General features: G+C 43.2%; 1 protein-coding gene across 1 annotated transcript in view; it reads right to left on the bottom strand.

The window, feature by feature from the left end:
* LOC132572884 (membrane protein BRI3-like) overlaps positions 1 to 8,738 on the bottom strand; it is a 418,468-nt gene that overhangs the window by 68,346 nt on the left and 341,384 nt on the right. The gene's annotated exons all lie outside the window — the stretch shown is intronic.

Raw genomic sequence — 8,738 nt, 5'->3', positions numbered from 1 at the left:
ATAAAAGATGAGCACTTCTGAGCTGATTCATACTTTTCTTTTTCCCAGTAGTGAAGTGTACATCCATAACTCCAAACACAGGAGGACAAACATGTCCCCCCCACACACCTTACCTATATACAGTCCATATACTTACCTCAGAAGTTTTGCGGAGTTTAGATTAGTGTAGGTATAGTTTAACTCTCAGTGCTTCAAATAATTTGTAGAAATCTGAAACAGATATCTCTGTTTCCCAGGTTCCTCTCTCTAGGAAGGACTTGTCATATTCATCCACATAGATCCTGTTCTGTCCTACGGTCTACTAAAGTAGATAGCTGTGTTATGTGTCAGGAGAATCAGTTTATAATTCCAGCTGAATCAGGAGACAAAGGTTTTCTTGGATTTTACCATTTAAAATGGCACGTGTGAGGTTTTGTTTGGATATTCTTGTATGTTGAAAACTGTCATGCATGAGAGACATGGGGAGGAATCAGTCTCAACTTCATGGGGATGTTGTCTTTCTATAAACAGGAACTTTGTTTAGATGGAGAAGCATATAAACCTGCAAACACCTTTTCTGATTAAACTTCCTGCCTTAAACATATGCTGGGTTAGGATATACCTCTCATAAGTCACAGTTGAAATAGCCTAAGACTCTGGATAGCCAATGACAGTCTGTACCAACAGACAGTGTTCTCTTTAAGATGAGTTAGAAGAATGAGAATGATGTAAGCTGTTTTGGTCTCTCCCACACTGTGAAGAAAGAGGCAGCAGGGAAGGGGAAGGTGATGGAAACCTGCAGTCAGAGGCGCAGATAAAGGGATGGCTCTACCTGGGGGTTAGCTACCCTACGCCTGGCTGCTTGCTACTGTTCAGCAGCAGCCACCCTATGACAGCCACTGTGGCATAGAAGTTAGGACTTCAGAGTGGGGCCGCCAGACCCAGGTTCTTGCTGTGGAAGCTGACTGTGTGATTTTAGACCAGTCACAGACTTCCAGCCTAACCTGCCTCACACGGTTGTTGTTCAGATCACATGGGGAGAGAATGATGTAAACTGCTTTGGTTCTCTTCCCCCCCCCCCCAAAGAAAGACGGTCATTTTTCCTATGGAGAGGCTTCAGGGAGGGGGAAGGTGATGGAAATCTGAAGTCAGAGGGGCAGATAAAGGGAATGAGATAGGTTGCCAATTCCAGGTTAGGTAATTCCAGGAGATTTATGGGGTGGGGCCTGGAGAGGGTGGGGTTTGAGGAGTGGTGGGACCTCAGACAGTTATAATGCCATTTTCTCCTGGGGAACTGTTGGAGATCACTCAGATTTACAATTGCTCTCTAGATGGAAGAGATCAGCTCCCCTTGAGGTGGGGGGGGGGGTCAGTGCCTTCACTAGGATGGGTGGGAAGACAGCAAGGGTGGTGGGCACTCGCCCAGAGCCTCCTTCTAGAGCCCGTTGTATTTTTCTTCAGAATGGGCCTTACTCCTAGTCAATTTATAAATGCTGTGGAAAAAGTGACCCTTGGTTTTGTTAAGTGTATAAATACTAGTTTAGAGACATTAGCTAGAAAGTAGAGAAACAGCTTCTGGTTGCAGTTTATCAGACTTGTCGCCTCCGCCCAGGAAATAAGCATGCAGGAAAGATGTTGTTCAGAGATACCTGATGTCAGGGTTGCCAGAAGCGCCGCTGTTCTTCATCATTTTTTGCCAATATATGCTGTAATATGAGGACAGATATAGAATGTCCCCCACTAATCCTAGGTAGCAAATCAAAACCCAGTTCTTCATTTGACACACACAAATCTTATTAGAGTAGGAATTGGATTGTAGACTAGTGACAGGCTTGAATTTATGCTTATTTTGTATTAAGCTCCATTGAAAGTAATGGAAGTTACTTGGAACACACAAAAGGGCAGCGTTGAGCATCTTACTTTAGCAGAAAATTTTCACCTGAGCCTTTGGCATCAAATAAACCATTTTTGAACCAAAGTGTTAATTCATCTGTACATGTGCAAACCTTAAATGAAAGGAAGCTCTAAATGAAGCCCTAGTAAACACTTAATTGAAAAGATGAGACAACATCCCATTTTCTTTAATAGGGCAAGCTGAATGCACATTTTCTCTGAGGGTTTTGTTTGTATCCATTTATATACAGTAACTGGATGACTCATTTTAGGTCTGAAAATCAGACAAAAGACAAAAAGCGAGAGAAACCCATTTCCTTTGTTTAGAATAAGCCATAGCAACCTAACATTTAGAATGGTACTAATTGATTTTATACGATGAACTGAGATACTTACAAACTTTTTAAAATGGACTTCACAGGTGATTAAAAGAGCAGCTACGGATGTAAAGAGGACCTGTACTTTAAGATAAAGAGGCATTGTTGCTTGTCCAAAGCTATGGCTCCTAGTAAATTAGAATTATTTATCACCTAACAGCAACTCTCTGGGCGTTTTCGCACTGACCTTCTAGTGGCGCGACCACCCTCTTCACACCGGAGGATCTGCCCGGATTTCGCACAAGAAGCGCCGGCGCACCCAAAAGAGCCGGCGACTTCCGTCGCGAAACCCGCTCAAACGGAAACCGCCAAAAAGCAGGAAAACGTTTGAGCGGGTTTTGCGACGGAAGTCGCCGGCTCTTTTGGGTGCGCCGGCGCTTCTTGTACGAAATCTGGGCAGATCCTCCGGTGTGAAGAGGGTGGTCGCACCACTAGAAGGTCAGTGCGAAAACGCCCTCTGTATAGCTCTGTATCACAGTGACAAAGGCAAACAGAACTGAAAACTCCATAATCTTTCAGCAATTCTCCAAGTTTCCAACTGAAGCCATTTGTATATAGCAGCTTACATTATAGAGCCATAAAAAGTATTTAAAACCTGAGTACAGTCATTTCTACAAGAAATCCAACTTCTGTTACAAAGCTCTGTATGGCTTGAATATTGTGCATATGTACAGCAGGGGTCTCCAGTGTGGTCCCTGTGAGTGCCATAGTGCCCACCCAACCTTTGTGGTGCCTGCCAAGTTTTTTTAGAAAGTGGGCAGGGCCAGATGGGACTTTTGCTCAGTAGGGTTTCTGATTGCTGGGCCACTACAGCAGTAAATTTTCCTTGTGTAGTGGAAGGTAAGCTGTGTGTATGTGAGAAAATATTTGCCCATTTTAAAAGGCATCCTGTCAAGCACCTTGTATCTGAAATGTTTTAGAATATACTACTGATGTTCTTCATTAACCTTACTCCCTGGCATATTTTGTGGTTGGCTCTGCCTCCAGTGGCAGTGACTTGGGGTTGCATGCACCACATTGTGTCAGAATTCTGAAGGTGCTCAAAAGCTTTAAAAGGTTGGGGACTCCTGATGTACAATACAAAAATGAAGAACTTGGAGACAATGCATTTCAGCTAATAAGCCTAGCAGTCAGAAAAACAAACCCACACGTTCTGGTGCAGGTTTTGAGGTATTTCAGAATTATCACATTATTGAACTGGAGTTCTGCCCATTATTGCACAATTCAACAAGTCTTGTTATGCTTAGCTGAATGCAGGAAATCCAAAAGTGATTTTGGACCCCACTGGAGACTCCTGTACGTATGCACAATATACAAATATTGTAGTCACCAATATTTAATCACTGCTGAAAACCTGAGCTAGATCTGTTTATTCATTGTCTTGTGTAGAGAACGTGCATGAGTGTGAGTTGGGTAGAGCTAGAGCAGGGGTGGGGAACCTTTTTTCTGCCAAGGGTCATGTGGATATTTATAACCTCATTTGCAGGCCATACAAAATTATCAACTTAAAAAACAGTGCTCCACCAAGGGAGAATGACTCAGGCCAGCAAAATTAATGCAAATAATTGTTTTTCTATTTGAAGTCCTGTGGGGAGAGCCTAATCTGGTGCACGCACACACACACCCCCCACCTGCCGCCCTAGGCAAATGCATGTTAATATTAGGGGATGTGGTCTCAAATCCACTGGGACCACATCCCCTAATATTAGCATATTAGGTCACAAACTCATTAGCATATTAGGCCACACCATCTGGGATAATCAATAAAGAAAGGGGAACAAAGAAATGGAAAGAAAGAAATGAGGGGGGAACTTACCTGAACTGTGACAGTAACTTTTCCAGGCCCTGCAGCAATTCTGATTGGCTAGCCAGGCCCCAGGGAGGCTGCCACACAGTACATCTGGGCCCTGTGATCCCTGCCTGGCCCTCGGAAGGCTGCTGCACACCATAGCTGGGCCCCGTGATCCTCGCTGGCCAGCCAGGCCCCAGGGAGGCTGCAACATGGCTCGGTTCGCCCCAGCAATCCTCAAGGGCCACACCAAGTGCGGCCCTCGGGATGGAGGTTCCCCACCCCTGAGCTTGAGTGTGAGGTGGGTATCTGCTTTTTACAAAAAAGGGAAATTTTGAATACTTGTTCCTAGTTTTACAACAGGAAGGTACAGGTGGGATGAGAGAGCATACCCTTGATTTTCATACATGTTTGGGGCTCTGGCCAAGTGCTGCAGGTTCGCAGAAACCCCAAGGAAACTATATGCAAGATCCAGATTTGCTTGCAAGGAGATTTTAATATGCAGTGATCAAGATTAAGAAATAGCAGGCTAAGCTCAGATCCACTGGGCCACAAATGCACAGCACTTAGCCAGACCTGGAGACCTAAAACTAAACACATCCTAATTACTGGCTACAATGCTAGAAATCGTTAAGCTATCCCAAGCACTAAGATGAGCCAGGCCATCTCACACCTGGTGTTACAAAAGCTATACAAGAGAGCAAAGCCTCTCTCTTTTTTTCTCCAAAGGGCATAGTTACAAAGCAACTGCCCTTCCTCCCCTCGTTTTAAATTAAAACAAATATTTGATTGAAATATAGTATATAGTGTGTTGGGAAGCTAGTAACATCCTCACACTTTAAACTGGAATTGCAACATTCCCTTGTCTGTGAATATGAATTTAGCCTGCTGGTGGTTCTAGTACAGAAAATCTTGATGGATCAGAGACATGTCTTGCCACCACCCAGACTGCTAAAACTGCTATTTTAACTGCAACCTATGGTGTATACAGAAAAAGAATGAAAAGATTACATAAGGACTAGCTAACAATCTAAAGTAGTGGGCTGGGTTTGAGCTTCACAGATTTCAAAACCTTGGGCAGTTAGTACAATTTATACTAGGAATAAGACCTGTTGTGGAGAAAAATACTACGGGCTCTAGAAAGAGGCTCTGGGCAATTGCTCCCCACCCTTGATGTCATCCAATACTCCCATGTTCGGTGTCTTCTCACTTGCCCACCCCCCAATTTCCCATCCCCCCCCTTCCAACTACCACCCACCCCAACCACCTCTTCCTTTCAACTACTCCTGCACCCTTGGCACTCTACTACTCCCCCACCTTTGACATTCTTCCTCCCCACTCTTCCTGTCTTCCCACCCACCCCCAAACCTTCACATTCACTCACCCAGCACTCTTGCTGTCTTCCCACCCACTCTGCAGCTGAAATGGAAGCCAGCTTCACCCCTGCATGTGTGTGTGTGTCCCTGTGGCTGTGGGTTCCAAAGCTCTGAAAGAGACCCAGAATGGAGATAAGAATCATTATGGGGGTGCAGGAGGGCATGACTGGTTACAGAGATGTTGAAGCTCATCATTCCTTTGGTTTGCAGTGCATTGCTGCCACCTTTTCCTGTCATATTCAGCCTTGTGACATTTAGCATCACCATGAGCTTGTGGCATGATCTGGGTTTTTAGCCTGGCATGGTTGTGTTATGGTATATCATAGAGTATGCACCTCAAGGTGACCATTTTCTGTAGGGGAACTGACTTCAGCTTTCTTTCTCCACAGTGGGGACCAAAGCAGGAGGGAGGCAACCTCAGCAGGTATAATGACGCTGAGTCCACCCTGCAAAGCAGCCATTTTCTCCAGGTGACATGACCTCTGCTATCTGGAGAACAGTTGTAATTCTGAGTGATCTCTAGTCCTCAGCTGGAAATTGGCAACATTGGTTCCCCAAGAGGAAATGGATGATTTAGAGGGTGGATGTAGGTTAACGCTGAAAGTCTGTGACATCTGAAATCACCCAGTCAGCTTCCACAGCAAGAACCTAGGTCTGGCAGACCCTGCTCTGAAGTGCTCACTCTTATACCACACTTGCTGTTATGGGGAGGCTGCTGCTGAACAGTAGCAAGCAGCCAGGCCTAGGGTAGCTAACCTCCAGGTAGAGCCTGAAGTTTTCCTGGTATCACAACTGAACTCCAGGCAACAGATCTCTCTCCCTGGAGAAAAAACTTGCTTTGGAGTGTGGACTTGATAGCATTATATTCAGCTGAGGCCACTCTCCTCCTCAGACTCTGGCTTCTGTAGACTCCACCACAAAATCTCCAGGAATTTCCCACCAACCTGGAACTGGCAACCCTAATCAAGACTGGCCTCAATGAGTTCTCCCTCAAAGGCCAAAATAGGCCTCCTCCCCCTATCTTTTACAGACAGACCAAGCTTGATTTCCTAGCAACAGCCACTGCCTAGCAACTTCCCCAGTGACCCAATCTTTGTCTGCCTTGGAGTGAGGCTGAGGGAGGGGGGAATTATAGGAAAGAAGCAGCCACCATGGCCTCTGAGGAAATGCTCCCAGCAGAGCCAGGCTTTGCCACCTAGTTGCATTCAAGAAGAAGAGAAGGCCTACCCACTGATTCACCTGAGTAGCCATCTGCCCTGGAGGCTAGCAGGAGGAGGAACCACAGCAGTAACACCTTTGTTCCCTGTCTTTTTGCCATCTCCCCACTGCCGCCGCCTACTTTCTCTTCTGAATGCCACAGAGAGTGGGTAGGCAACAGTGGGTGGAAAGAGGAGTGGACTCAACCAATGGAACACAACAGAACTTTTTTTTATTATTTTAAATTTTTGATTTATTAACAAAACACAAGACATAGAAGACAAACAAACATTAATAAAAGAAAATCATATATATACATATACACATCACTATCATCTACTGGAGCGAATGGACTAAAACTAGTACAAATAATATTATTCTGTCAATTCAAAACCCAAATGTTTAGCCCATGTATACATTGGAATCCAAGTTTTCTCACACTCTTCCACATTCCCTCCTTTCAGCCTATAAGTAAGCATATCCATTTCTGCTGGTTCAAGTAATTTAAACATAAATTCCTTTTTTATTCGGTAATTGAGACGCTTTCCAGTATTTAGCATATAAAATCCTTGCTGCTATAACAATATGGAGCAATAGCTTTTTCGTTGTTTTAGGTAATGAGATTTTACATATATTTAATACGTATAATCCTGGTATATGGGGAATTCTCATTCTTAATATCTTTTGGCACCAGAAAGATATTTGCACCCAATATTTTTTAGCTAAATCGCATTTCCACCACATATGGAATAGCGAGCCTTTCACTTTACCACATTTCCAACATTTATCAGAAATATTCAGGTAGGCTCTAGAAAGCTTTTCAGGGGTAAAGTACCAATGATAAGCCATTTTGTATAGATTTTCTTTAAAAAGAGAAGACTTCGTCAATTTCAAGTTTTCCTTCCATATTTTCTCCCATTCATTCAATTCAATAGTGTAGCCAAAATCTTGCATCCATTTAACCCAATTTTCTTTTACACTTTCATCTTGCATTTTCAGTTCTAATAGCCAATTGTAAATTCTAGAAATAAGTTTTCGATCTGATTCCAACATAATACAGTCAAATTCATTCAGTTTTTTGGAGAAGCCTAACTGCTTATCAATCTTAAACCTTGACTTAATTTGCATTTTGAGCCACCAGTCCATTCTAGAATTTTCATCAATGTTCAAATCATGCTTGGCATCTAATAGGCATTCGTAGGTATGGCTATCTCCCCAACTAAAGAGATTTGGTTGGACCGATGCTTCAACCAGGGAAAGCCATTTAGGAGTATATCTATACACTTGATTTTTAACCTCAGACCATGACTTAAAGATTTTGTTATCTAACAAACACTGCTGCTATATTTAATAGTGATCAGCAGAGGGAGCCATAGATCTTTTTAAGTTTCCCTTTTAAATGTAGGCTGTTCTTGTGAAATGACTATGCTAATACTTTGTGAGATTTTGCTTTCCTCTTTTATTTTAGAAATATACAAACAATGACAAAGTAGTTCACATAGGCTGATACCGCAGTAAATTTGTTAGTCTGTCTCAAGACTATTACAACCCCACCCCCACCCCCCCAAAAAAACCCTGGTCACAGTTTTTAAAATAATCTATTGTACATGTTTACCTCACAAAAAAATGACATCAACAATATAGTTGGAATCAGGGCTTTTTTTGTAGCAGGAACTCCTTTGCATATTAGGCCACACACCCCTGATGTAGCTGATCCTGGAGCTTACAGTAGGCCCTGTAAGAAGAGACCTGTAAACTCTTGGAGGATTGGCTACATCAGGGGTATATGGCCTAATATGCAAAGAAGTTCCTGCTACAAAAAAAGCCCTGGATGGAATGCTATCAAATACATTCTAATACTAATTATCAAACATGTGCTATTGAATTAGTCTCTTGATTTTTCTCCCTTCCTGGAATGGGTATGTGTCAAACACAAGGAGATCACAGTACAAGGCAAGTTAGCTGAGTTCAGAGCAATAGGATATAGATCTGGCATACTAATCCTCTACAGGTGCCATGTTGAAGTCAGTATGTACAGACAGTGGACAAAGCTTGAGTAATCAAACTCCACCCACCGCAATATATGGTTTACACCTTGTGAGCACAGAGTACATATGTAGATCTTCT

This window comes from Heteronotia binoei, chromosome 5 (assembly GCF_032191835.1).
Source record: "Heteronotia binoei isolate CCM8104 ecotype False Entrance Well chromosome 5, APGP_CSIRO_Hbin_v1, whole genome shotgun sequence".
NCBI lineage: Eukaryota > Metazoa > Chordata > Lepidosauria > Squamata > Gekkonidae > Heteronotia > Heteronotia binoei.
This window is presented reverse-complemented; position numbering and strand designations above follow the sequence as displayed.